At 39.6% G+C, this 27,595-nt stretch overlaps 2 protein-coding genes and 1 long non-coding RNA gene across 3 annotated transcripts in view; 2 read left to right on the top strand and 1 right to left on the bottom strand.

The window, feature by feature from the left end:
- BLOC1S5 (biogenesis of lysosomal organelles complex 1 subunit 5) overlaps window positions 1–27,595 on the top strand; it is a 995,078-nt gene that overhangs the window by 733,857 nt on the left and 233,626 nt on the right. The gene's annotated exons all lie outside the window — the stretch shown is intronic.
- The window catches only part of EEF1E1 (eukaryotic translation elongation factor 1 epsilon 1), a 315,058-nt gene that overhangs the window by 122,321 nt on the left and 165,142 nt on the right, over window positions 1–27,595 (top strand). The gene's annotated exons all lie outside the window — the stretch shown is intronic.
- Window positions 9,010–27,595, bottom strand: part of LOC126952672 (uncharacterized) — a 49,205-nt gene continuing 30,619 nt past the window's right edge. The window contains exon 3 of the long non-coding RNA XR_007725000.1: window positions 9,010–9,175. This is a non-coding gene — a long non-coding RNA (uncharacterized LOC126952672). The remainder of the gene's footprint in view (window positions 9,176–27,595) is intronic.

Raw genomic sequence — 27,595 nt, 5'->3', positions numbered from 1 at the left:
TGTCCTCTCCCACCATCTTGGAAGCCAGCAATGTGACATCTCATGTCAGTCCTCACAGAGCCTTTTTCTTCTCTGTAGTGAAATCTCCCTGTCCCTTCCTCTTGTAAGAACACTTCTGATTGCATTTAGGGTCCACCCAGACAATTTAGGATGATCTCCCCATCTCAGGATCCTTAATCATGCCTGCAGAGTCCCTTTTGCCATATGAGGTAACAGTCACAGGTTCCAGGGATTCACACCTGAATATCTCTGGGGACCATTATTGGGCCCACCACACCCTCTGAGGCACCATATCTGTGCAGGAAACTGTCCTCCATACCAGCCCACCTGCCAACTGAATCCACCACCAACCAAGCACAGTTCATGCCACCTGGAACAGAAGAGCCTTCCAACTGAACCCTGCCCAAATCCCTGACCCATAAAAGCAAGAAATATAATAAAACGGTGGTTGTTTTAAGCAACTAAAGTTTTAAGGTAATTTGCAAAATAGCAAACTGGAACAAGTACTAATGGGTCTTGGTTGATCTGTGCCGCTCTCTGTGCACAGGTTTATCCAATGATAGAACCATGTATCTTTGAAACAACTGTCAGGGTCAAGAATGCTTGGAGGAATATCGCGGTTTTCTCCATTACCACTGCTTGAGATGAGGGAAGTGAAGGGAATTGAGGCTCCTATTCTATTAATGGGCTTGGTTCTAAGCAGGTGAGAAACATTCGAACGTCTTATCCTATTTCTTCTCTAGACTGTTTTTCACCCTCTGCTTAGCTTCATATTTTCCCTCATGTCTAAAGTAAAGACATGCTTTCTGAGTAAAATGGAAATCATGGGTCTGGGGAGAAGCATTTCAGCTTGCTTTCTTCTCATTTCAATCTCTGACCTCAAAGCAGAAACAAGTTGCCCACGCACCTGTCTGCGAACCACCACCACAGCTGCTCTTCCCACTCCCAGCTCCGGCGGGTCCTTCTTGTGACCTGGTGAAGCCTGCCAGGGTGTTTTTAATATTGTAGGAGATGAGTTGTCCTAATAGCCTCTGCCCTTCCTCTGTCACTGTGGGAACAAAACATGCTTTCTAATTTTCTTGTTTGGAAGACTGAAATCCTGGATGCTGACTCTTAAACATGCTGTATGAATAAATACTCCTAAACAGTTTAAAGCAGTTGAGGGTCTGTGTAAAATTACAAAGGACTTCCCACATAAATTACTGAGTTTGTTTACCGGAGCTTGAGTCAGGACATTGTGTTCCTTGCAAGGCACTTCATTTCTTCATGAGCACAGATCATTTATTTACTTAGAGAGACATCCATGTCCCCAGGGGTTGTGGAGGAAGAAGACACATGTGAAGGCAAGTAGGATGTTTTCATAGCCTGACCTAGGCCACCGTAGGGGTCCTAATGTCTGCAGACATTAGCCTGGAACCCATGCTAATTCCACTCCCCACTTCAGAATCACAGCTGATAGAGTTTAGAGTAATCTCCTACCACAGTATTTGCACATCACTAGATAATTTACAAAAACTCTCCCAAGAGAATGAATACAATTTACTAGTGAACCTGGTAGAGAGGTGAGAGTATTTTGAGGACAGGCACAAAAAAAATACTGTTTGCTGAATGAATGAATGGACACCCCCACGTTCAGCAGACTGGACTTACATATTATCCTGCTATTTGTCTATAGTCTTAAATTCAACCACTGTCTTTCAGGGTGAAAAGTTAGAGTCGGACTCCTAAAATCATTTTGAAGAGTGGCTGTTTGCCATTTTTTTCCTTCTCAAGGAATGTTTGTTAAGGTCAGGGGAATATTGAGAGTGATGGCTAATTTCTCTTTTACCCACTTTAAGCACTACTAAATTTTGTTTCATGCACATTTTTTTTTTCATGCACATATATTGAGCGTGTGATATGTGCTGGCCACAGTGCTGGATCTAGAGTGTGTTGTGGACCAGACTAGTATGACAAAGCATCCTAGTTTGCCCCAGCTGAGGAGTTCCCAGGACACTGGACTTGGAGCTATAAAACTAGGGAAGTTCCAGGTAAACTGGAAGGAGTTGGTCACCCCTCTCCCATCCTACCATTTCTGGTAGAAAACAGAGAATTTATATAGTAAACACAGAATTACAATCCAATCATGAGGCTGGACATGGTAGCTTACTCCTGTAATCCCAGCACTTTGGAAGGCAAAGGTAGGCAGATCACTTGAGGCCAGGAATTCAAGACCAGCCTGGTCAACATAGTGAAACCCCATCTCTACTGAAAATACAAAAATTAGCCAGACATGGTGGCACACGCCTGTAATCCCAGCTACTCAAAGGCTGAGGCATGAGAATTGCTTGAACCCAGGAGGCGGAGGCTGCAGTAGGCCAAGATGGTGCTACTGTACTCCAGCCTGGGCGACACAGCAAGACCCTGTCTCAAACAAAACAAACAAACAACAAACAAACAAACAAAAGCAAACTGTGAGATAAGTTGAGAAAAGAAAGGAGAAAGGAGTCCTAGTTTGATGCTTAAGAAAGTTTTCCGCAAAAGAGACACTTAAGTTGTTATTAGAATAATCAGTAGAAGCTAGCTAATAAAGTAAGAGAAAACCCATTCCAAGAAAGCCCACAAATACTTGTGAAGGCCTTGATGGTGGAGAAAGCACAGTGAGTGCAAGGAAATAGAACACATTCTCTGTGACTGGAGTGCAGGAAAGAAGGGAGAAACTGCCTCAGGCCAGAGTGTGAAGACCTCTGTACCTAGCATTATGGATTCTAGATTGTACCCTAAAGACAACGGGAAGTCATTGAAAGTTTCAGAAAAAGAATAAAGTCTTCATGTCATCAGGTTTCACCCAAGGCCTCTGCTATCAAACCTTCATTCTTCGTGAGGGGCAACCCTATCGGTGCTAGCTCTGAACCAAAACCCCTTTCAGGCACAGTGAAATGAGCTACTCCTCTTTTCAGCATCAACAAAGTGAAATATGCATGGAAAGGAGCCAATTTTAAATAACTAGTGATGGGTAAGTGTGAACTGCCCATGCAGACTTTTACTGCTACTTCAAAACACTCTGGAATTCATCCAATTCACCCCATCCTGTAAAAAGGCCCAAACTCTCACCCAGGTGCAGCCCACAGTGACCCCAGGCTCCCAATCACCCCCATCCCACCCCTCCATGCCTACTCTGCTTTCTGGACCTCTGCATGGTGGACAGTTTCTTTTGCCCTCAGCCTTTCCAAGTGTGTCCATTAACAGAAGGCTGGATTTTCCTAGGTCACTGTCTCAAAATATGGTGCCAAGACATTAACATCACCTGGGAGCTAGTCAAGAAAGCAAACTCTTGGGCCCCTTGCAGACCTACTGCCTTAGAATCTCTGGGGTGGCTCCCACAGCCTGCGTTGTGGCAGGCCCTCTAGGTGATGGTGATGCACACCTGGGTTTGAGAAGCACTGTCCTGGGCAAAACTCTGGCTTCCCAGCTGGCTCCATGCTGGGTGCTGCTTTCTCCCCATCTCACTGACCAGGAAGAGTGGGAACAACTCCAAATCTAGTCCTCTCCGCTTCCTCACTCTTTCTAAACATTTCCTGCACCTTCATGGCAACCTCTAGCCCATTGACCTCACTGCCTATCTGAGGTCTGTTGGTGTGTTCTCTATGTACCTGACTTCCTATTTGGCCATGATCCTCTATGACCAACAACTCTCTTACCTCCCTTATCAACAACTCAAACTCCCTCTCCCCGTGACCTTCCACTCTGTCCGCCTTTCCCATTCCTCATTTCCAATGAATGCAACTCTACTTTCTCTGCCTTATTCCCAATCGCTGAGCTGTATTACAGTCAGTCAAACAACCAGCATTTCATCAAGGGCAGGCCCTCCACACCTACAGCACCTTGCCTTGCTTCCCCTCCCTCTTTCCTTCCATCTCTCCTGCCTTCCTTCCTCTGTTCATTCCTTCTTTCCTTTCTCTTCTCTCCTCCTCTCCTCTTCTCTTCCCTTCCTTTTTCGTGTTGGTTGGTTCCCTGTTGAATTCTCCCCAGCAGCTCTCTCATTCTCAAGCCCCCAAACCATTCTATAAAAGTCTAGACGGGCGGGGCGTGGTGGCTTATGCCTATAATCCCAGCACTTTGGGAGGCTGAGGCGGGTGGATCACCTGAGGTCAGCAGTTCAAGACCAGCCTGACCAACACAGTGAAACCCCGCCTCTACTAAAAATACAAAAATTAGCTGAGCTTGGAGGCGGGCACCTGTAATCCCAGCTACTCGGGAGGTTGAGGCAGGAGAATTGCTTGAACCTGGGAGGCAGAGGTTTCAGTGAGCCCCGAGATCACACCATTGCACTCCAGCCTGGGCGACAAGAGTGAAACTCTATCTCAAAAAAAAAAAAAAAAAAAAAAAAAAAAGTCTGGATGAAGCCTTCTCGTAACCAGGAATGTTCCAGTGAAGTCCATAGTCTCCCTCAGAATCACCTGGGAAGTTTGCTAAAGATGCAGGTTCCTAGTCCAAACGGTGGAAGTCTAGTTTCCTCTCAAAATGCTCCTTTAAATATTTGAATATAATTAGCACATCCTCCCTAGGGTTTGTCCTCACCAAGTAAAATACATCTATTATTCCAGGTATTTTTCTCACATGCTACTTATTGGACCCTTTATATAATTCTCGCTGCACTCCTGGGTAGTTTCTGGTTTTCATTCTCCCTTTTAAAATCATTGCAAGGTCAACATTTCCATCTTTCTTTTGGCTTTCCCTGCACAACATGTCACCTTGAGCAAAGGACCTTCTCTTTCCGGTTCAAGCACATTTTGGAAATGTACCAATTTATTGGTTAAATATAGTTATCAAATGTGGTCAATCATCATAGTTGCTTTAGAGAACTTTACAAAAAAATGTTCAGGGGCCAAACCCTCACCTCACTGGCTTAGAAATTTTAAAGGGTGAAGCAGGGATGCCTTAAATATCTCTAGGGATTTCTGTTAACCAGCCAGCCCTGACGCACTACTGACCTAGGCCTTTGGGAAAACTTCTGGTATTAAACTCTGGAAACTGCCTCTGTCTCAAATAATTCTTTATCCATTTAAGGATGACAGAAGAAAACATACTAAATGAGAACATGAACTTCCTTGGGTATTTAACAAGAAACTGAAGCCAGAGTATTTCTCTCTCTCTCTTATTATTCTTTTTTTTTTAACCAAGTATTTCTTTTTTGGTTCATCTCCCCAGATTATAGAGTTTTTCAAACCCCATGGTATTTTTGATGTATAATTCCAAGTAGAAATATCATTAGGCAAAAATTTATTAATACATCTTATCTCATTTAAAAACCATCACAGGAAATTGTCTTTAAAAAATCTTTGGGGCCACATGTTAGTATATCACAACAGAAAGCTTTGCTTTGAAGTTATTTTTAAAAATCTATCCTTGGGACTTTCCATGGGAAACTAATTTTAGAAACCTATTCATAACCCAAACCCATTTCTCCCTTCTTTCTCCCACTCATTATAACTATAAATCCTAGAAGTACCTCAAGAGGCAACCAAAGGAGAGCCGTGAAAGGGGGTAAGATGAAAGCCACCAGGTTTGGGGTCCCAGGACTGGACGAACATCACAGGGGCAGGACACCTTACATCCTCCCAACCAACCCAGGACTCAGACCTGCTGACTCAGACCCAGCATTTCCCCACCCCAACCTAGTAACAGAAGGCAGCCCAGGAAGCCTCATTTCTCTGCTGAAATATATAGGAATTCCTCCTGCAATAGGAGGCAAACCTGCACCATTTACTATGGCAAGGGGACTAGATGCCTGATCCCAGAGCCTCGCTAACAATACCAGAAGAGATGCTCTCCTACCCTGCAGGGCTTGAGACTCCTCCACCCCAGTGAGAAATACCAGAGCAGCAATTAGCTGGTCAAGGAAGCCCCGTCCCCATTCCAGTGGGAACTTCCCTTGCCCACCAAGGTACACATGGGGGAGGCTTCCCTGGGGAAGCCCCTCAGCTCCTCTAGCAGCCCCAGCAGGAACTGGTGAGAGCCTTGCTGGCAACATATAAACCAAGCAGACAAATAACACCACAAAATCTCAGAAAATCAAACTACTGGCCGGGTTCGGTGGCTCACGCCTGTAATCCCAGCACTTTGGGAGGCAGAAGTGGGTGGATCACCTGAGATCAGGAGTTCAAGACCAGCCTGGCCAACATGGTGAAACTTCATCTCTACTAAAAATACAAAAATTAGCCAGGTGTGGTGGCATGTGCCTGTAATCTCATCTACTCGGGAGGCTGAGGCAGGAGAATGGCTTGATCCCGGGAGGCAGTGGTTGCGGTGAGCCAAGATCGCGTCATTGCACTCAGCCTGGGCAACAGAGTGAGACTTGTCAAAAAAGACGGAAAGAAAGAAAGAGAAAGACAGAGAGAGTGAGACAGGGAGGGAGGGAAGGATGGAGGGAGGAAGAAAGGAAGGAAGGAAGGAGGAAGGAAGGAAGGAGGGAGGGAGGGAGGGAGGGAAGGAAGGAAGGAAGGAAGGGAGGGAGGGAGGGAGGGAGGGAGGGAGGGAGGCAGGGAGGCAGGGAGGGAGGCAGGGAGGCAGGGAGGAAGGAAGGAAATTAAGCTACTGTTGGAACCACAGCCTACCAAATTAAGCAAGGCCCTTGAGAACTAACCTATACAAGGCGACTACCTGCCAAAATAAAAATATTTAAATGGGATCCACTGTCACTCAACATAATAGCCAAAATGTCCAGGATACAATAGAAATTGCCCGTTACACCAAGAAAATCACAACTTGAATGAGAAGAGGCAACCAACTCACATCAACATCAGTTGAATCCAATGCTGGAATGATCTGAAAAGGATTTTAACTCAGCCATCAGAAAGCATATAAGCAATCCATCAGATTCTCTGAAAACAAACAATAAATTAGAAAATCTTAGCAAAGAGAAGGGAGTTATTTTTGTGAAGCCACATGGCAATTATGAATGTGGAAAAACAGACTAACAAATAAAAATCTATCTATAAAGAAATTCAAGAAAATATGAAACTAACTTTTAGAAACATTATTCATTTTATAGCTCCAGCTCTGGGGACTCAATAAGGCTGAATAAGATTTTACGGATCGAACCCATACCATTGCAACTTCTTCATGTAAGTTTAGGGTCCAGAAATGAGCAACATTTCAACAAGTGGCACAGAAAGGGAAATGTGGAGGGGGAAAATAGAATAATGTCTACAAAACACCAAAAAAAAAAAAAAAAAGAAAGAAATTTATTCTACAGGTTTTTCAGTGATTCTGAACCTCACTGATGGTCATCTTATTTCAGGATGCCTGTCAAAACAACAGAGGCTCGAGCCCACCCTGGTGATTCTTTTTCCATGTGTCTTCCCTGGGTCCTGCATTCATATGTTTAGCAAGCTTCTTAGGAGATACTGAGGCAGCCAATACATGGCTTGATTTGGGAGAACCAAACCTAAGAAACTATCACTCTTGGATGTAATGCCCATCCAACTTTTAGCCCTTTATATAAGACTATGAGTCCTAAAAGCCAGACGTCTTGACAAACCTCACTTGGGTCATGCAATAAGATATAGCAATCTCAAAAATTCTATAGTATAAGCTTTTCTTTCTTGCTTTCCTAAGAGTTACCATCATCCATTTTCCTATGACCCCAATAAGGTAACTCAGAGCTGTATTAGAGGATAGTGTTTCGTTATGTGAACCTCTCTAAATCATTTCTCCAGAATAAACATTGATATAGCGGAAGGCTAATAATGTGGTTATATTATGTTGCAGGTGTCACTGGGTGGTTGGAAAATCCTATTTTGCAGTACATAAAAGGTTATTTGTTATGGCTGTTCAGTGATATCCCTTTCTATATTTAATCACAGGCCCCAACTTTTAAAATATTGGAGCTAGTTGGGCACGGTGGCTCACGCCTGCAATCCCAGCACTTTGGGAGGCCAAGGTGGGTGGATTACAAGGTCAGGAGACTGAGACCACCTTGGCCAACATGGTGAAACCCTATCTCTACTAAAATATAAAAAAGTTAGCCGTGTGTACTAAAATATAAAAAAGTTAGGCAATGCATGCTTGTAGTTACAGCTACTCCGGAGGCTGAGGCAGGGGACTCGCTTGAACCCCGGAGGCGGAGGTTGCAGTGAGCCAAGATCGCGCCGCTGCACTCCAGCCTGGCAACAAAGCAAAACTCCGTCTCAAAAAAAATTACATAAATAAAATAAATAAAATAAAATAAAATATTGGAGCTAAAATATTTATGACTAATGGCTGAAATTTTTTGGCAAAATATTAATTTGACAAGAGAAGTTCTTTCTGCATCTTATTTTGTTGATAATGGAGTTCTTAAACTGGGCCTTGGATCTTGTCCTAAATGGTTGTTTAGCTTTTTGGGAGGCCTTTGTCTTGGATCCAACTCAAACTTCATCCTCAAAACCAAAAACTCAAGAGAGTCCTTGATTAATACAACCCATTGTCATTTTCATTCATCAGTTTTAGTCACAATGGTAAGTAAAGAGGTGCTGTAGCACCATTTTATGGGCTCAAAATAAAGTCTGTTAGACATTTTCAGGGTCCCATTTCTTGTTCAACAATTATTCTTTCCTTTAAAAAAAAAAAAAAAAAGGATCCCGATGATAAACACCTTTCCACGAAGGTACCTTGTCAGATAGTGGGACATTTCTAAATAACATGTTCCCAGATTCGATCAGGCTTGTTTTGTCTGGCAAATGAATTATGTAAACCTTATCCACCAGAAACTGTTTCAAGTCAATTAATTGTTGTAATTACTTAAGATTTCTTTTTAATGAATATGGCTCTCCAGGGATTCGATGATATCCTGTCATCTGTAGGGCCTGATAAATGAAATGTGATTTGTGGCTCACTGCAAACTGAACCCTTGTACTTGAGCAATGTCTGCTTCCTGCGTGCTCGTTAAATGGAAGAAATGCCCTTGATGGAGGCAGGGACATTCATTATAAACAGTTCCCAGTTAGCTTGAAAGTGAGGGGCTGAATTGACTGTACTCACCCTTCTTGCTCTCCTTCTCTCCTCCCGTCCCTTTGGAAGGGAATTAACCAAGCCCATGACCTCAGTGAAGCTGCACATCATAATCATCATCAGTCTCACCATTCTGTCACTCATCTCCATTAGGTTCAATAAATTGAGGTCTTGAACAGCTATATGGGGATGATCTTGGAAGCTAATATAGAAAGCAAAGGATTATTTTTTCACCTCTGCTGGCTCTCTCTTTCTCTCTCTCTTTCTCACTCTCTCTCTCTCTTCATCCCGCCCCCAACTAATATTTCTCTCATTTTTAAGGATTCATCTCCCCAAGAGTTGATAAAGTAGGGTAATTTCTCTCTTTCAGGGCCACTCCATTTCCCAGTGATTAGTAAACTAGACTATAGCTAAAGAAAGGGAATCTAAAATGGTACAGCAAAGTTCTGGAAACCAGTCCCAATTTTCAGAAATATGGGCACCCTCTATTCTAGCAAACAAAACTATGTAATGAAGCACAAATTTTCAACTTATCTCTTACCTTCAGTGATTTTATTCTTGCCCAGCGAAACATTTAGTCTACCCCAATAAAGTAATGTTTTTCTGGGACATTTCCATTTGGTGGAACTCATAAAGTATGTATTCATAAAGAGGCTTCTAGTCAAAATTTAGAGAGAGGATTAAAACAAACGAACATTAGTGAGCCCACCACACTCTAATAGAACTGCATCGCTATACTCATTGTCTCAAACCAAACGTTTTTTGATTCACAACTGAAAACAGTCAAATTGGAAATATTGCAAGTAAAAGATATGTTTTCTTTGAAATTCATCACTTTTGCTGAAATTTGTGCCACTGGATTGTGTGAAACTGGTTACAATGCATACCTGTAATAAAACTCTCCAACCAGAATTCTAAACAGTTATCAATTACTATCCCTAAACAGCAATGTTTGTTGATTTGAAGTGAATTAAGGTTTCACCTTCTTTATTGCAGACTGTTACCATTCCCCTACAAATTCACTAGTTTTAACCAAATTTAAATAGGAAAGATCTTCTAGTAGACAAACATTGATTTAAGACTATAAGGCTTTTCACAATGGCATATCTTGCACTGCCTTAAAGTCATAACTCTAGGAAAAAACTAGGAATACCAAAGACATTTGAAATTAAGAAATTTGTTGACGTATTCATTCAATCAGCAAATACGTATTTAGTGACCGATAAAGAACCAGGCACTTGTCTAGACCTTTTGGTGACAATGGTGAACCACCACCTTGATCATCCCGTTTATTCAATGTTTACCACAAGCCAAAGCACTGTCCCAAGAGCTTTGCAAACAAGACATACTCCCTGTCCTCAAGGACTCACTAAGCCTTTAAACAATCCTTTGTTTAAATAAAGATTTCACAAGACAGACCAGCTAGATTGCAATGTGCAACTTGACTGCCGTTGTAAGGTGAGTGCCCAGATGCAACAGTTGTTAGTTATTACTTATTTTTTATTTATTTATTTTTTAAGACGGAGTCTCACTCTGTCGCCCAGGCTGGAGTGCAGTGGCACAATCTTGGCTTACTGCAAGCTCCGCCTCCCGGGTTCACGCCATTCTCCCGCCTCGGCCTCCCGAGTAGCTGGGAATACAGGCGCCGCCACCACACCTGGCTAATTTTTTGTATTTTTAGTAGAGACGGGGTTTCACGGTGTTAGCCAGGATGGTCAGATCTCCTGACCTCGTGATCTGCCCGCCTTGGCCTCCCAAAGTGCTGGGATTACAGGCGTGAGCCACCGTGCCTGGCCTAGTTATTATTTATTACCTGTACTGGGTAAGTACCTATTGCTGGTCATTTATACAGATGGTACCCTCATGGCAAAGAGCTGCCCCAGTTCTCGGCCTGATGCCAACACCCACTAACTGCATGGTTTGGGGCAAATTATGGTAATCTCTTTACCTCTGCTTCCTCCTCTGTCAAAATGCAAATAATATCCATAATGATGATGATGATGATGATGATGATGATGATACCTACCTCTTAAGATTTGTGTGAATTCAGTCATTTCATATAAGCACTTTGTGCCAGGGACACAACCACTAATCAATAAATTGTTTGTTATTGTTACCATCATCACCGCCAGGCAAGTTAAGTATTATTGTCTAAATTTAACCAGTGAAAAAGTAGAGGCACAGAGAAATTAAGTAACATTTCTAATATTATATGGCTAGGAATAGAACTAAAATTCAGAACAGCTTTCTTTCCTGACACTGGCAAGTGCTGCCTAGATGAATCGCTGTGGAAAATTCTGTAGCATTTCAATTCTTTTCTCCTCCTTTTCCTCTTCACTTTCTTCCTCCTTTCCCTCCTCTTCCCCTTCTTCCTCCCCTTCTTTATCATCATCATCATCAGTAACCACAGGCATGTATTGAGATCCTAGGTGGCAGACTACACTGGGTACAGTGGATTTGATACCATTTTAGTTAGATGCAGTCTTTCCCTTCTAAGATAGCTCAGTAAAGAAATGGCACAGAACAAACTGTATTCCTTAATGAACCCCTATAAAAGATGTGGTATTGGGTTCATTTTGCCATAAAATTGACACTTTCATTGATTAAATAACTTGCCTAAGGTCACACAGAAAGTGGTTGGAAGTGAAAGAAAGATCTCCTATTTCCCAAGATTTTATGACGTAAAAATTGTTAGAAGGGTAAGGAGTTTCCCTGTTCCAACTATACTATGCCTCCTGAGCCCCCTTTTGACTGATGACACTTCATTTCATTTATTTTTACATAATTTTTTTCTGAGAATTTGCTCCCGTTTATTTTCCTACATACATTTATTTTCTGCATACATTTCAGAATCATCGGGTCAAACTCACACATTAATTTTGTTGAAATTTTGTTGTTGTTGTCTGTTGTTTTTTGAAACACGATCTCACTCCATCACCCAGCCTGGAGTGCAGTGGTACAATCATAGCTTTCTGCAGCCTCCACCTCCTGGGCTCAAGCGATCCTCCCACCTCAGCCTCCCAAATAGCAGGGACAACAGGTGCATACACCACCATGCCCTGCTAATTTTTGTATTTTTAGTAGGGACAGGGTTTCACCATGTTACCCAGGCTGGTCTCAAACTGCTGGGCTCAAGCGACCTGCCTGCCTCGGCCTCCCAAAATGCTGGGATTACAGGTGTGAGACACTGCACCTGGCCAGAATTTTAATTAGAATTATATCAAACTTATCAATTAATTTAAGAAATTTGACATACATACTTTAAATACTCAGCTTTCCATTTAGCAATTTCATTTGTCTTTCTTTTAATTTGTCAACTTTTACTTTCTTTATTATACGTTCCTACATTTATTCAGGTAGATCCTGAACATTTCAGGTTCAAAATGTTATAGGTAGTTTTTAGAGACAATTTGCTATTGATGATTTGCAAAAGACCCATTTTCCATTATATTTTCTAACTGGAAATTATTGATACTTACAAAAGTATTAATTTTTTAAAAAAGTATTTTAATTTATAGTTGTCCCATCCAAGTGTGTTTTTCTACTTTTCTTGGTCACATGGCTACCCAGATTTCCCAAACCCCCTTGAAGCTCAACAGGTGAAATATCTGGCCAATGGGATGTGGATAGAAGTGATATTTGCAACTTCCAAGTTATCACTAAAAACATTTGTGTTTTTATCTTGGAACACAAGCTTGAGATGAATCATTTTTAAGCACAAAGAATTAAACAGCATTCTAGAGCAGAAGTTAGCAAACTATGGCCTGTGGATCAGATCTGACCTGTAGCCTGACTTTTGTATGGTCCATGAGCAAGAATCGTTTTACCTTTTTAGATGGTCGTAAAAAGATAAATACAAAAGGAAGAGAGAGATCAAGGCGGGGCGGGGGGGGTGGCGGGGAGAGAGAGAGAGAGAGAAGATGGAGAAAGAGAAAATGTGACAGAGACGATATGAATCTCAAAGCCTATCTGGCTCATTACAGAAAACGTTTGCCAACTCCCATCCCAGGGGACTACTGTCAGGAAGGGAGAAGGAACCTGGGTCTCTGAATCACCATGTGGAGCACAGCAGTTCCATCATTCCTGAACCACTGATCTCTGGACTAGTGTGACAGGTGAAAATAGATTCCTGTCTTATTTAATCTATCATATTCAGGCTCTCCCTGTTACAAGAACCATTTATCTAATTAATCAACTAACTAACCTTATTAGTTTGGACAGTTTTTCAGTTTATCTCTCGCAATTTCTAGATAAACTACCATTGGCAAACAATAATAGGGTTTTTTTTTCCCTCAGTAACAAACATGTTATGTCTTCTATCCTTGTTTTTGGTCTTATTTTTTAACAGCTGGAGGTTTCAGGACAATATAAATTGATAGTGGCAGTAGCATACATCCATGTTTTGTTCTAAATTATAATGGCAATGCCTCTAGCTCTTTACTGCCTAGTAAACTATTGCCTTTTGATTGTAGATATTTTTCATTATCCTAAGCATATTCAGAAGAAAAATTGTTCAATGCTTTTTCTCCTCTTTGATTTATCCGTTTCAAGTTTTGGTATCAAATGTATTCTATTTTTATGAAAAGAATTGGAAAGTTTTCCATCTATGATTAGCTTGTATAGCTTAGAAAGAGCTATGATTTAAAAGTTTGAGAAAAATTATATCAGAATAATCCAGCCATAGAGCGTGTTTTCTTCAAAAAAACTTGATTTCTTTCATACAATATTCAGTTATCTATTTCTTGAGTTAATTATAATAATTCATATTTTCCTTTAAAATTATTTATTTTTCCACCAAATTATTACCATAGACTTATGTTAATAGGTCTATACACAGCATTCTCTTTCAATTATTTGATTTATTCAATATCTGATGTAATAATTGCTTTCCTATTTTGCTTCCTTGTCTTCTCTCATTTTTTGTTGTTGTTTATCAGAATTTTCAGACATTTGTTGCTTTTTAACTTTTTTCCAAAGGGCATGTTCTTTGATTTTGTAACTTAATTTTGTATTTGCTTTCTAACAAATTTATTTTGTGGTTGTGTTTATTTGTATAATATTCTTATTTTTACATTGGTTATTAAGCTTTTAAATAAACTGTATAATTCTTATTTTTTCTTTTTCAATAATAAAAATTTACACTGCTACAAATTTGCATGAGTCCAAACCCTGTTAGTCACATCCTATTACTTTTGAGAGGTAGTGATCTTCATCACACTATTTTAAGATAATGTGTGTTGTAGCTTGGAGTTCCCAGAAAGCACACCCTGAACAAGTACTTGGGTGTAGAAAGTTATCTAGAATGTGATTCTGGGAGGCATAAAAGAAGAAGTAGAGAGAGTGATAATGGGCAGGCGAAAAGCCATGAAAGAGTGAATAAGTGGTTTAATGCTATGAGCAATGGGAGCTCCATCTCTGATAAAAAGTTGACAGCGTGTGCTGGAAATGTCCCATTGAGGAAAGGGGAAGACATTCCTGAGGGTGTTAAATCCTCAGTAATTCTAGGCGGCCATGCCTGTGAGCAAAGCACACTGAAAAAATCCCTAAAGCTAAGAAATAGAAAGCCATGGTGGTTTGAGGCAGGGAACTATCACTACTCATGGATGCTATTCATCTCAGCTGCAAGTGAACTTAGACAAGGGCTGGGGGGCTATGGATGAGCATCAACAGCATCTGCTGCAATGTGTAATTATAGATTTGCTTTCATTTTTATTTAAGAATGTTTTCCCAAGTGGTTTGTTGGGGCTTCATTTTTTAAATGTGTATGCTTTTAGATTTTAACACGAGTATTCATTGCACATTAAAGTACACATTCTCAGCTGTAATATGTAAGTTTTTCTGTAAATGGAAGAAAAGACTACAGATGAATCTTGAGGAAATTTTACATTTCAGAACAATAAATGCTATTTTTTTAGCATAGCTGTTTTATGGATTTCTGTTACTCATTCAATTAGTAACTACTCCAGTGTATTATTGTTTAAATCATGTAACATTTTTACATTCCTTCAAGTTTTTTATTTTGAAATAATTTCAGAATCAGAAAAATTGAAAGAAAAGTACAGAAAACTCCTGTATAAATTTTATCCAGATGTAAGGGTCTCTTTCTGGACTCAATTCTGTGTCATTGATCTATTTGTCTATCTTTTTGCAAATATCACACCGGTTTGATCATTAGAGCCTTATGGCAAATGTTAAAGTCAGAAAGTATTAAAAAAAAAAAAAAAATATATATATATATATATATATATATATATATATATATATATATAGCAAAAAGTCTTCCAATTTTGTCATTTTATTAAGAAATGTTTTTGCTTTTAGTTCCTTTGGTTTTCATATGTATAGTATATATTACATATATTTTTGAGACAGGGTCTCAGCATGTTGCTCAGGTTGGTCTGAAGCTCCTGGGCTCAGACAATTCTCCCGCCTTGACCTCCCAAAGTGCAGGGATTACAGGTATGAGCCACTGTGCCCAGCCTGATTTTCATATACATTTTAACAGAAGTATTTAAAGGTATAAGTTTCCCTCTAAGCCTGCTTTAGCTGTATTTGACAAATTTTAATATGTTGTACTTCATTATTCATTTTTTAAATATCTTGAAATGTCTTTCTGATTTTTTACTTGACCTTTGGATTACTTAGAAAAGAGTTGATTAATTTCCAAATATTTAAGGTTTTTATAAATTTTAGGGTTTTTATAGATTATATTGTTTTCTATTTTTGATGTAATTTTATTATAATTAGAGAACATATTCTTTGTGATTTCAATCCTTTTAAATTTATTGAAATTTTTACTGCACAGCTAATGTTCATATTTTATTGGTGAACATACCATTGACAGCTGAGAATATGTAATCTGCATTTGTTGGTTAAAACATTATATAAACATCAATCAGGTCAAAGTGGTTGATAGCAGTGTTCTGATATTCTGTTTGTTTTAGTTCCTTTTGTGTTACTGTAAGGGAATACCTGAGACTGGGTAATTTATTGTTTTTATAGAAAGGTTTATTTAGTTCATAGTTCTGCAAGCTGAGAAGTTCATGGTCACGGTCCCGGCTTCTGGCGAGGGCTTTTGTGCTGCATCACAATGTAGCAGATGGCAGATGGACACATTCAAATAAGAGAAAATCTGAGGGGTGTCCTGGCTTTATAACAACTTCCAGTCTTGAGGAAACCAATCCATTCCCACAAGAACTAACCCAGTCTCCCAAGAGCAAGAACCCACTACCTCGAAAGCAACACCACGCAATTTGTGAGGTACCTGCCCCCATAATCCAAACACCTCCCATTAAGTTCCACTTCCCAAAATCATCACATTAGGGATTACATTTCCACATGAATTTTGGAGGGGACAAATATTCAAACCACAGCAGTGACTTTCTTGATTTGTCTAGTTGTTCTATCAATTGCTAAGAGAGGCATGTTGCAGTCTCATGTTTTCATGGAATTGACTATTTCTCCCTTTAATGCTATCAATTTTTGACTAATATTTTGAAACCCATTATTAAACTTAAACACATTTGAGATTGTCGTCACTTCCTAGAAAACAAATTCTTTTGTCATTACAAAATATCTTTATCTCTGGTAATGCTCTTTGTCTTGAAATCTGTTTTATCTGACATGAATTCCACTGCACTCTACTTTTCATTACTATTTGCACCGTACATCTTATTCTATCCATTTCCTTTTGATCTGTCTATAGCTTTATAATTAGAGCACTTTTGTATACAGTACATAGTTAAGTATTGCTTATTATCCAGTTTGATCATCTATGCAGTTTAATTGGAGTGTTTAGTTCATTAATATTTAGTGCACTGTTGCTATGATTGGAATTAGGCCTATCATTTCATTATTTATTCACCATCTGTCCTTTTAAGTTCTTGCTCCCTAGTTCCTCTATTCTTGCCTTATTTTAGATTCTTTGAATTTTTTAAAAAATGTTTAAAAAATTTTTTAAAAATTTATTTATCTGTCAGCTTTTTAGTTTTACTGCTTTGCATATTATTCATTGGACACTATGGGGATTACGATACACACTATAAATTTTTCAATCTTTTTACAATCAACATTGTATCTCTTCCCATATTCTATGATACAGTTGGTATATGTATTACATCTGTAGACAATATATGCCCCCACAAGAATTTTGTGTAATCAGTGCTTTAAACAGATCTATGTAGTGTAAAAGAAAGTAAGAAAAAACGTATTTTATATTTACCCAGGTATTTACCATCTCTAATACTTTTTTTCCTGAAAACATAAATTTACATCCAGTATTATTTTCTTTCAGTCAGAAGAACTTCATTAGCAATTTTAGTGCATGTCTGCTGTTGAAAAATTCTCTTGATTGTGTTTTATTTGAAAATGCTTTTTGTTTGCCTTCATTTTAAAGGATATTTTCAGCGAATATAGAATTTGGAGTTCAAAGCTTGTGTTTTTCTTTCAGCAGTTTAAAGAAGTTAGTCCATTTCCTTCTGGTCCCCAGAGTTCCTGATAAGAAATCAGTGATTATTCAGAATGTTGTCCCATTGTATGTAGAATGTCATTTTTCTCTAGCTGGTTTAGATATTTTCTTTTTATATTGAGCCTACTTCAAGTACTTTTTCTGCCAATTTTTCTTCTGGGACTCAAATTTTTGATACTTTGATATTTTCCATGGTTTCACGTGGGTTGATATTTTCCATGGTTTCACGTGGGTTTTTAAAATTCATTTCTGTTTAAATTATTATCTCTTTGGCCTACAGCTTGGATAATTTCAAGGTCACTAACTCTTCTATTGTATACAGCATGCTGTCAGGCACATATAGTAATTTTTAAATTTCAGATATTGTATTTTTTACTTATATAATTTCCATTTATTTCAGTTTTTTATGGTTTATAATTCTCTGGTGAGATTTCCAATATTTTCATTTATTTTAAGTGTATTTTCCCCTGCCCTTGAGCATAATTGTAATAGCTGCTTTAAAATCCTTGCCTGTTAATATGTGAACTTCTGTCCTATGGTTCTTTAAGCCAGTAGGATGACGGGTTTTTATCCATGTTTTGACAACCTCACAGGACAGCAACCGGGACTTGCCCTCAAGCTAAAAGCCTTAAGAATGTGAGACTCATTCAGTTCTCTTACTTGGTTTAGCTTTTAGTGCTCCTCTAGCATGTGCCTGCTTTTATTTGCTCCCCGATGCCTTCAAGTAGTTGTTTTTTTAATATTTTGTCCGAAGGATATTTTTTATTATTTGTGAAAGTGCTGAGTTTATAGAAGCTAAGCCATCATTACCAATTAATCACTTTTGACCATATTTTTTGTGATTTTCTAGAATTGGGACTGTCATGCAACTTATATAATGGAATTTCTGTGATTATCAAAAGCTTTTCAAATTTGAGTAATGTATATGAATAAAATAATTTCATTGTTATTTGTTTGAAACTACCCTTTTGCCTACAGACATTATACCAACCACTAGGGACTATTAGAAGTTTACAGAAGAAACCTGGTGAAAACCACCTATCTGTGTAACAGATATACTTGCCTTTTTTTTCCTTTTTTCTTTTTTCTCACTACCTATCTGTATAATCGATATACTTGCTTTTTTTTTTCTCACTACATTATATTTTTTATTTTACCCCTTTTCAATTCTTCAGTCTCAGTTCATTCTCGTCTTAAATGGACGGGTATCCCATCCTTTATTCTCCAGAAAACAAAATCCTAGGTGTTAAATTTGAGGCACTTTATACTGACACTTACCTCTCCACTGCCTCTACTGAAATACACAGCAAATATTATCAACTTCTACTTCTCTCTTCAAAATAATACTTGCGTTTCTTTTCATTCCCAAAGCAAGACTCACAGATTCTGAACATGTAGTATGTGCTCAATAAATACTCAGGTGAACGAAAGAATCTCATCCATCAGTATGCCTCTGTACATTTTTCTTGAGCCACTACTTCAGCCAGAAATTCCTTTGCTAAGAGACAAAATAGTCTTAATTGCATATTCTGCACGGTCTTGGCTCCGTATCTCAAATTATGTTTAACATTTCTCCTAGTAGATATTTAATTCTAAATATGATTGATAATAAACTAGAAACAAAAAGGCTCAAAGCTTCTTTAGCAGACATTTATCTTCCTCCCTCTGTCCTCTCCCAGCTCTTGGTTCATTTAATGTCAGCCAAGGAGGCTTATCCATGGATGATAGAAGGCCTATCCAGTTCCCCGAGCAAGTAGGCGGATAAACTGATAATAGAAGTGATCCTTAAGTAGTTCAGAGGTGAAAGTTCTCTGAGACCTGATTCAACCTGGAATTATTTGTGCTGAGTTTTAAACCCCTCATCTGGAAGAGTCCATTCCATTATATAGTGTGGAAAGTGATTACTTTCCAGAAACCTGTTCTTTGGTGTCAGTTACTGAATTCTCCGCAGCAGGTGGAAGTTTCTTTGTTCTCATCTGATTATGAGGCACCCCACCCTGACAAATGGCCTCTAGTAGTCAGGACCAACCATCCAGGCTTCTGTCTCTCAATTATTTGCACTCTGGGTCCCCTGCTTTGATGCATACATTTACTTTTTTACACAGTTCATTTTTCTTTAGCTATTATCTCATTTCAATTAATACTGAATGGTTTCAGATTATCCTCTTCTATGCCGTAATGTTGAATTACAGATAGATAGACAGATAGATAGATAGATAGATAGATAGATAGATAGATAGATAGACAGATGTTTATGTATTTAACTAAAGTAATATTTTGTGCTTGCCCACCTTCATACACACAAGTCTCTGCTCATATACAATATTTCTACAGCACTTTGAATAGGAAATTGAATTGATACAAAGGCTTGTGAGATGTAAATCTTATTCATAGTAAAAGGACTCCTGCATCTAAAGATTGTCCTATAAACCATCTCTACAACATGCATTAAATTCATGTTTCTCTGTTCAGACTCTGACCCAGGTTCTCTAATGTCATGCAGCGTCTTTGCCTCTAGATGCTCCAAATGCCCATCTATACTTCTCACCTCTCCTACACTCCAGAGGTTTAAATTCAGATTTCTTTACACTCTAATTTTTAAGTGTTTTAAGATCCTTTCAAAAATTTCTCTACAGTCTCTTTCTTCCTCAAAGAGTATATATGTGATCAAACCAACCTCCAAACTCAGCTTTGTTTGGAGGAATGATTAAGACTTTTTCTTTTGTGTATTTTGTCCCTATTGATCCACAAAATTCTCTTAATTTTTTCTTTTGTTTTGTGTTGTTGTTGTTGTTGTCCTTCATATGTATTGAAACAGTCACAAAATAACAAGTCGACTCAGGCAATTTTAAGAACAATCACTTAAGCAATGTATGGTAATGACAGATAAAACAGAACAGGTAAATTAGATGTTCCCTACTTAGCCAATTATTTGTAGATATAAACATAACTCTCTATTCACATGTGAAGTCTTTGTCTATTTGCATTAAGGCTGCATGGCCATATCTGTTCAAATTTGCAGAGTGTCATATTTTATTATGATGATCATTGTAAAATAGATTGCTAATATCTTCCCCCACCCAAAATCTGTCAGAGATATTTTAGGTATCACTGCACCACTAACTCAAGCTGTTCATATAGAATGAAGGTAATCAGAATTGAGAGAAAAAAATAGGAAAGAAAATAAAAACCATTTCTCAAAAGTGCAGGAGCACATGAAAACTTGTCTAGCTAATCATCAGGAGTGTAAAATGTTTATTTCTCAGTTAATAAGCACCACCTGTGTTTATCAGAAGTCTCTGATGACTTGTTTTGTCTCTCACCAAGAATATAAAATGTTCTCAGATGGATTTCATAGAGTATATGCAGATTATTAATATACTTTTAAATTCCACCATATGACTGATGTAGCCTCCATTGTCTTCTTTCCACTCCCTACTACATACTTTCTTCTTTAATTTTTTTATTGAAATGATATAGTATAAAAAATCATTGACTACATATAAATCAATTGTCTGTGACATGTTACAGGGAAAAAGAAAACATCAAGATTGCCAATAACAGGCACTCAGTCTCATAAAACTTGTAATCAACTTCCAAGCCAAGGCGTAAACTGTAATATATTGCCACAAACCTATAACAATAATAAACTATTTGAATTGCACCTTCACATTCTCGGTCGTTAATAACAAATAAGCACGAAAAAATTTTGACAGTCATTCATTTTAATGGGTATCTGCTTGTTTATCAGATTGTGTCATCTGGCATTACGAAATACAGCCTTATCCTTGAAAGGGTATGTAGAGAGAAAGTGTCTAAGCTTTGGATACTAACTATAGACAATAAGGACTCCATTTGTTGGAAAATTTTAAGAGTAACTTATTCTTTATCTCAGCTCAAACGAAGATTATATCAAGCCTTTCCTTAATCCTAAGTGAAAATAAAAAAGCAGATCCTCCCTCTGATTAATTTTTATTATTAGGACTCTTCCAGACATCTATTGCTGCAGAAAAGCCACTTCAAAATGGTGACTTGAAACAATAACAATCATTTAGTTTGCTTATAAATCTGTTAGCTAGCCGGGCTCCATTTGGCAGTTTTCATCTGAGGTCTCTCATACAGAGGCAATCAGCCTATGGCTGGGTTGAGGTTGTCTTAAGAACTTTTCATTCATGTTCAGTGCCTGGGCTGGGAGGATTCAAACACCTGGGTGTTAGAACAGCTGGAGTTCCCTGGGCGGCTCTCTCTGCCTCTCATCTCTCCATGTGGTCTCTGCATGTGCTGGCCTCAGGGCAGCCAGACTTCTCACGTGGTGACTAAAGCTCAGAGCAGTTGTCCCGAGAGGGAGCAGGCGGAAACAGAATCACCTTTTAGGACCTAACATCACAAATCACACTTTGGCCGTGCCCTACTAGCCAAGACTGTCACACAAGCCCAGGTTCAAGGGGAAGAAATATACATGGCACCTCTTGAGGAGGAATCAATGAGGTTCTTAGATAACATGGGAAACAGTGTGGTCAATTATTTTTGCAAAATACACTCTGCCACCTAGACTTCTGTGGCACACTCACACCTCCAATGCACACACACTCACACACAACAAACAGAATTCTTGCTTGATAATGTAGCGAAATACCATGAGGCTAATAGTGCAAAGTTTCCTGAAATGCTTCCAAAAGCTCTCACAGTTGTGCTGTAGTTACTTTGTAAATGACCATGTTAGACAAATAAAATCGAGTTCATAAAAAGATGTCTTGGTGCCTTTAGCACACCAAGAGGCAGAAAGAATCTCAGAAGCCTCGTTGCTCAAAATAGGGCTTATGGACCAGGAGCATCGCATCATTTGGGCGCTGGTTAGGAACGCGGACGCTCAGGCCCCACACGGACCTGCTGAGTTAGCATCATCCCCAGGTGATCCGCATGCACATCAAGCATTGTCTTAGAGGACTGTGCAGAATGGAGTGTTCGCTAAACAAATGTGTCTGTGGAGTCCTACCCTGGGCACTTCCTGGGATTACTGGGAATCCACTTTGGGATCCCTGTGATGTGAGTGTTCATAGGGACCTGCAGCCACCCCCACACCATGCCCGCCTCTCTAAATCGTCTGCCAAGAAAACTTGATGGCTCAGATCTCACGCCTGAGAGGAGTGAAAAAAAGCCTCCTGGCACCTAACCACCTGGCTGTCTAAACTCTTCTCACCCTCCCACAGCCCACTGGGGCGTGGGAAGGTGGGCTCTTTTCATAGCTTCCTTTCCTATTTGGTTAGAATTTCCCCTACACCATCATCTAATTTATACTTCATTCTTCACTGCACCCTGGTGCCCAGGGCTAGTCACATAGGAGGGAGTCCATCAGAATCTGTGCAATGAAAGAATAAGTGGGCTGGATGCAGTGGCTCACACCAGTAATCCCAACACTTTGGGAGGCCAAGGCAGGAAGATTGCTTGAGGCTAGAAGTTCAAGACCAGCCTGGGCAACATAGCAAGAATCTACCTTTACAATTTTTTTTTTTTAAACCAGCCATGTATGGTAGTGCATGCCTGTAGTTCCAGCTACTCAGGAGGCTGAGGCAGGAGGATGGCTTGAGCCCAGGAGATCAAAGATCTAGTGAGCCATGATCACACCACTGCATTCCAGCTTAGATGACAAAGTAAGTCCCTGTCTCTAAGAAAAAAAAAAGTGGGGGTGAGTGTGGTGGCTCATGCCTGTAATCCCACTGCTTCGGGAGGTTGAGGCAAGAGGATCGCTTGAGACCAGGAGTTCGAGACCAGCCTGTGCAGCATGGCAAGACCCCATATGCACAGAAATTGTTTTTAAAACATTAGCCAGACATGGTGGCACATGCCTGTAATCCTAGCTACTTGGGAGACTGAGGCAGAAGGATCATTTGAGCCCAGGAGGTGGAGGCTGCAGTGAGCTATGATCACACTACTGTACTTCAGCCTGGGAGACAGAGCAACACCCTGTCTCAAAAAAAAAAAAAAAAAAAAGAATAAGTGAGTGGATGTTAGTGGATGGGGAACAGAGGAAGAAACCAATTCAGAGCTATGGGAACATGGGTCAGGAAGAGCAGCCACTACATGTTTCCTTTTCCTTTTCAAGTGTACCTGTGCTCTCCCTTGTCCTACTCAGATGCGCCTCCCCTAAGTCAGTTGCTCAGCAGAGGACCCAGAGAAGAATGACAGTAAGTTTTATTTAGAAGCCTCACTGAAAACTATAGACTGAAGCCTACAGCTCGCGGGCAGTTCTGTCAGAGTGCTCCAACACAGTATTGCAACTCACAGTTGATATTCAGTCGGTGAAGATTCAGTACGTGCAAATCCCATGAAAATTTGGGTGTAAGAGTACATCTGGTTATAGATTACTAAAGAACATTTGGTTATAGAGTGTGGACGCATAATCACTAACCCTGTCAGATGTTATCTTATGTGTAGGAAAAGGCAAGGCTAGGTCATTTATCTTTTAAGGAATGTAATGACTCAGGCAAGAGACGTGGGGAGGCTGTGTGCTCTATTCTGTTTTGTCTTCAAGGCATTCTTCCAGAGAGCTGCATTTCATCAGAGTTGCGGGTTCAAGCCGAAATGAGCAAACGTGGCTTCTTACGTTGGTTACTTTGTCTCATAATAGTCAAGTCTGTGTATATACTGGCAGCCTTTCCCCAATTTCTGTATTCCTCCTCCTGTAAGCGTATAGCACTCAAGGTTGTTTTGTTTATTGTGAAGAAACGGGGAAGAGGAGGAGGGAAAAGAATGTCAGGGGTCTGAGGGATCTGGGGGTGATCAAGGAGGATATGACCATAAGAAACAGCAACACATAACAAACTGGGTGCTTGGACAGGGTTGCAAGGGGGAGAAAGTCCCTCACAGCGGAAGTCTGTTCAGAGGCTAAAAAGCAGAGGCCACTGCTCAGAATGGGGGAGCGTAGGCAACTCTCCACGAGAAGAGCAGAGAAGAGGGGCTCACATGTCTAGTGATGTGGCACAGCAGCACAGCGAGGAGTCTCTGGGTCAGGGAGCTCAGAGGGCTCATTGGGAAGAATAGCAGCTTAGGATTTTATCACGGGAAGGCCGTGTCTTATCAATAGATGACAGCTGTTGGGTGAGGTTATGCAGGTGTGCAAAGCAAGCAGTTTCTAAATGGCTTTAAAATGTGCTTGTTTGAGCTATTTTAAAAATAATTGATGCGTACGAATTTGGATTGGGCACTAGCGAGCACTTGAGCTAATGGGTCTCAGCCCACAGTCAAAAAATTAACAACTGTGGGGCCAGTTCGCAGAGGCTATCAATGCGTGGCTCACATATATGATAGAGGAGGAGGGTGTCACACATTCCCCAGCATCCCACCGCGAGGTGGAGAAAGCAGGGAAGAGGTTGAAGTGGCTAAGGGGTTTTTCTTGGATGCTAGGATTAGCTAATTACACATCAAGTAACCCAGCATGGCCCACCCTGTACTATCCCGTAGTGGCAATTCAAGAATCACTGGAATCGATCAAACCATGGAAAATACAAATTGCTCTCATTTCCAGATTCTTTGGGGATGGAAGTACCGTACTAAATGCTGTCAAAATACCTATGCTTGTCAAAAAGATGTCATGATTTTACATTTGTTTGATGCTTTACTATAAAATCGAAAATGTCAACCACAATCCTTCTTGCTTAAGAAAATGCTGTGTATATGGAAATGGAGTGTTTGATTATGATGACACTATTGACTGGATTTTGGTTATGCATTTTTCTTTCAATAAGAAATCATTTACATGGAGTTTGTGTTTCTTTTTTTTTTTTTCTCTTTTTTTTTTTTTACAGAAGGCAGTATCATTAGTTGGGCACTCAGACTGCATAACCCTTCTCACAACAGGCTCAGTCACAAGGAACCATGTAGATTGGAAAAAGAAACACATTACTGCACACCCATGAAAGGGGTCTTTGTAAAAGCACAGGGGGCAGGGAGGTACATCGAGATCAGTCAGCCTCCAACACAGGGTGAGATATTATCAAACAAGATTTCACTCAAGCTAACAGCTCTTAGCTCTCAAGTTCAACTGTTTTCTAACACATCAAATTTTCCATTAAAAGGCAAACTACTGGTGGCATTTTTGGTGGGGAAAATAATTTCAGAATATTCATGTCCCCTTCTATGGGACAGAGGGAAAGGCCTTTCATATCCAGGTAGCAATTCTAGAAAAATGAAGCCTCTCATGGTGGAAGAAATATAAACCAATTTTTAATACTCAAGAATACAATGGCTGTTTCCGTTTTCAACCTGGTGGTTTATTTACACTTGCGGGACCATTATAGATCTCCTGCGAGGCAGATGAAGTGGATTTCATTTCTGCTGTTACGAGCCATAATAGCTGCACCACAAGAAACAGCAATTCCCCTTCTACATCAAGTTATGCTAAGTGAGGACACAACATAAGTGACTTCACACGAACATGGGAATTATATAAATGAGTTGTTTAGGTAAAAACCACTGCTAAGTTAAGCTACCTATTTTTCCGCTCATGAGGGTTGAATACAGTGACAAACTCATTTGTGGATGTTGGGCAATTTGATTCAAGGTGACCTGTTACTGCCTCTGCTCAGAAATACATATTTGTTACAAACTGATTCTCCTTTTACCAAACTCAAGACTTTGAGAACAATAATCCTACCTAGTAGCTTGCAAAATCCATTAGGCTTGGACAAGGTACTTTTTTTTTTTTTTTTTTTTTTTTTTTTTTTGAGAAAGTCTTATTTGGAAAGATCAGTGTAGGATTCAAAGCCTACTGGTTAAAACCATTCCTCTGTTCCCGGACAGGTCCTCACTCACTAAGCCATCCAAGGTGCAACTTCGCCATCCCTTGCCCATGATCCATTCCAATGCCCTACAGACGTACAAATCTATAGCATTTCTTTGAGGTAAGACGTCAAATCCCTCAGGCCAAAGCCTTTCCACACAGTTGACTTTGCAAAGAAGCTGATTTATATTAAGGGTGGAAAACATTTTCTTACTTAAATTCTCACAAGATAAATAATGAGGTCTCTAAATAAAGGCTTGACGCGTTTCTGATTTTACACAAAGACATACATCAGCACAAGAAAACATGTTAGCACATTCAAAAATAACACCATCATTTAATATCTATATTAAACCTTCTCTTAAAAGCAAGAGACAAGTAGGAGATTGAGTCAGAGTTGTTGCACTGCGTCAGCCCCTTCTCAGCCTGTGTCCTAAATTCTCACCTATCATTCTAACCCTCCTCTAAGTGCAAACATCCAAGCATGTGAAAGTTTTGCATGCAGGTGTGTTTCCTGTACCTGCCTCAGTGTGAAGCCCCCCTGTTTCTGGCCCCGAGGAGACGTTCTCTTTCCTTGCAGCAAGATAATGTTTTAAAAAGCTGACTTTTAAACCTCTTACTGAATTTTTTAATGGATTAAATTCATCATGTCACCAGCTGCTGTGCAGCTAATAGAGCCATAAAACACTGTATTAAAGGATTACCCATGCAAAATTTCCTCTGGTGCTAATGTGAATTTTAATACTTTTAACATTTAGTTGAGATGGGAATGTCCAAGAACAGCTTGTTCAATAGGTTGTTCTATAAAATTAAGTTCCTCGTCTCATCAGAAATGCCAGGACTCCATTAAGTTAAAATTTTACAGAGAGGCTACGATGATTCACTGTGCAGCATTTGTGAGGAGAGAGACAACATCTGCTTCTACATTAATGCTATTTAAAAAAAAAAAAAAGAAAGGAAGAAAGAAGGGAGGAGAAAAGCAAAACAGTCATGAATCCCATAAGTTCATGGAGACTGGGCTGAACAGAAGAAAACGCTAACTTCAGATTTGTGGAAGGTCAATTTATAAAAACTGAAAACAATGCTAATAATTGGGAACACCTGAATTTATAGTCACTTGTCAGAAGGTCAAAAAGTCTTAAAGACACACAAAGTGGCAATTATACAAAATCACATGGATATCAAACTTGGCATAACAAGAAATGTGATTATCTATATCTAGGCGACAGGAGAAACAACAGAGGGAAAAATGTAGCCGATAGGGAGTGAAAACAATCGTAGGGAAGGATGGTGGAAATTATGCAGTTCAAGTTCTTCATTCTACAGAGGATAATGCTGAGACCCTGAGAAGTTGCAGCTTGCCCAAAGGTTACACA

The sequence above is a fragment of the Macaca thibetana genome, chromosome 4 (genome assembly GCF_024542745.1).
Source record: "Macaca thibetana thibetana isolate TM-01 chromosome 4, ASM2454274v1, whole genome shotgun sequence".
In the NCBI taxonomy this organism is placed as follows: Eukaryota; Metazoa; Chordata; class Mammalia; order Primates; family Cercopithecidae; genus Macaca; species Macaca thibetana.
Note: the sequence above shows the minus strand (reverse complement) of the source record. Positions and strands in the feature narration are given on the sequence as shown.